General features: G+C 52.5%; 1 protein-coding gene across 2 annotated transcripts in view; it reads left to right on the forward strand.

The window, feature by feature from the left end:
* The window catches only part of kif26ab (kinesin family member 26Ab), a 75,816-nt gene that overhangs the window by 32,489 nt on the left and 40,827 nt on the right, over positions 1 to 2,500 (forward strand). The gene's annotated exons all lie outside the window — the stretch shown is intronic.

Here is a 2,500-nt window from a genome sequence, read left to right on the forward strand (position 1 = left end):
TGGAGTGGCGGGTGAGGCGTCCTCTCTGCCTGGGTGGAGTGACGGGTGAGGCGTCCTCTCTGCCTGGGTGGAGTGACGGGTGAGGCGTCCTCTCTGCCTGGGTGGAGTGGCGGGTGAGGCGTCCTCTCTGCCTGGGTGGAGTGGCGGGTGAGGCGTCCTCTCTGCCTGGGTGGAGTGGCGGGTGAGGCGTCCTCTCTGCCTGGGTGGAGTGACGGGTGAGGCGTCCTCTCTGCCTGGGTGGAGTGACGGGTGAGGCGTCCTCTCTGCCTGGGTGGAGTGGCGGGTGAGGCGTCCTCTCTGCCTGGGTGGAGTGGCGGGTGAGGCGTCCTCTCTGCCTGGGTGGAGTGGCGGGTGAGGCGTCCTCTTTGCGGGTGGAGTGACGGGTGAGGCGTCCTCTCTGCGGGTGGAGTAGAGGGTTGAAAGGTCCTCTCCCTGCACAGATAGGGTGGGCAACACAATCATGAGATCCGCTTTGCGTGCCCCCACCTTTAAAAACACTTCCAGGTCATGCAGACAGCAGAGACAGAAGACATGGGAGGGAGGCCGCATTCATTTCTGCAGGCTGATTTATGATTGCATGTGTGTTTTCTTTGGATGTGGTCTCAGACAAGAGGATGGGCAGGGGTCTCCGGGAAGAAACCTTCTAGAGAACAGAAAAAAAACAAAGATTCCATTTTTCCCTGTTCACATGCTTATGGAAGAAGAGAGGTGAAATAGGAAATGGTGATGGCCATCACCTTTCATTTCATGGTAAATATTAGCTTTTTCCAAGAATTCCTGGTGTTACTATTGGCAGTATATCTTAATCATTACTTCCAACAGCCATGAATTCATCAGTGCTAGTCCAGGGAAGATTGAACTTTCATGTACTTCATTTTCATGTATGCCATTATACAGCTACTGTTACAGGCGCTCTGTCTGGAAGTATTAAATATATAGATGCATTTAGTTCAACTTGCATTACTACTAAGCTTCTTGATCAGTGTGTATGCAGTGATCTGACTATGTATGCTGATTTACACTGTGGTGTTCATATAGTTCTAGCAACTCTCCCCCCAAAAACTAAAACACATGCTGATATTTGAATTAAGACACAGAGGAATAAAGCTCCACCCACCCATGAACTCCATAAAGCAAATATGGCTAAATATGCATCTGCGTTCTCTGTAGGAGTCATTAGTGGACTCTTGCACTGAAGGCAGGAGGGGTTGATGGGAGTGTGTGCCCATGTCGCCCCCACACCCCCTGTGAGCCTGCTTGTCTGACATGTGGCAGGCTCGCAGGTTCAGCAGCACTACTGTTGTAAATGTTAATTAGAGTGCAATTAGACCAGCAGGAGGGGGTCTGTTTGCTCTGAGCCTCCCATTCACAGCTGCCCCCTGCCTCTCGGCTCCCAGCATGCACTGACTCTTGGCCGTCAGGGCGGATGCTTTAATAAACATCTGCATCTTGTGTTTTGTTTCAAGTTTGGTTTATTTGTCACATACATAGTCATACACAGTATAACTCACAGTGAAATGGTTGAAAGCTTGTCTTAGCATCGGGTTAGCAGTCCATCACCTTAACCTCTCGGCCACTTTTTGGCTTTCGTCATGACGCGAGACTTTACCAGGCTGCGCATGACATCATCACTGCGCTTAGCAAAGCGTCTGTGCTCAGGGTCTGTGTGCCCTGTCCGCCCATGTTTAGTGATCGGCTGTGGAGATTTTCAGGGATGATTACCCGGAGAGCTCCTCCGATCCGAATGTCGGAATGCAGCTAGAACACTAATGATAGGTAGGAAAGGTCAGAGCAGTTGGAGAAGGGCTATGGGTGGGGTAGTGTAGGAGAGAGAGGTGGAGGAGATATCCACACAGAGGTGTAGGAGTGTTCAGCGGGGGGAGAGAGGTGGAGGAGAACATGGCAGAATGATGGATCGTTTCGAATGATCTCTTTGCTCAAGCGCTCTGTCTGAGCTCGGCTCCTGTGTGCCGGAGCATATGATTAGTGTATTGACATTCCCGTGGCAGTGTAATGAGCGCAGACAGGGCGGGCCGGAGCTGCAGGCCGTGTCCACACAGCAGACTGATGATCTTCCACCTGGACGCTCAAGGAGATGAACGAGACAAAAAGGCACACACGGCGATGTGTGTAGGAGAGACGTGGGGGGGCCGGGGGGGTGTGGTAGGGGTGGTGGAGGGCTGGCGACATTTGTAGAAAGGGAACAGGGGGTCCGGGGGTCCGGGGGTATCTTTAGGAGGGATGTTGGCGTGGCTGGGAGGAGTGTGTAGGGGCTGGTGTGCGGTGTGGGGGGTATGTGGGTGGAGGAGCGGTGCTTGAAGGAAGGGATACACTGGTGTTTAGATGGAGGAGAGAGCGGAGACAGTGTCAGTGTGGATATCAACACGTCTGAGCAATGGATGCACATGCAGAGAAACAGAGTGTGTGAAAGAGAGCAAGGGCGTGTCTGTATGTGTGTGTGTGTGTGTGTGTGTGTGTATGTGTGTGTGTATGTGTGTGT

This window comes from Electrophorus electricus, chromosome 10 (assembly GCF_041902795.1).
Source record: "Electrophorus electricus isolate QZ-2024a chromosome 10, ASM4190279v1, whole genome shotgun sequence".
NCBI lineage: Eukaryota > Metazoa > Chordata > Actinopteri > Gymnotiformes > Gymnotidae > Electrophorus > Electrophorus electricus.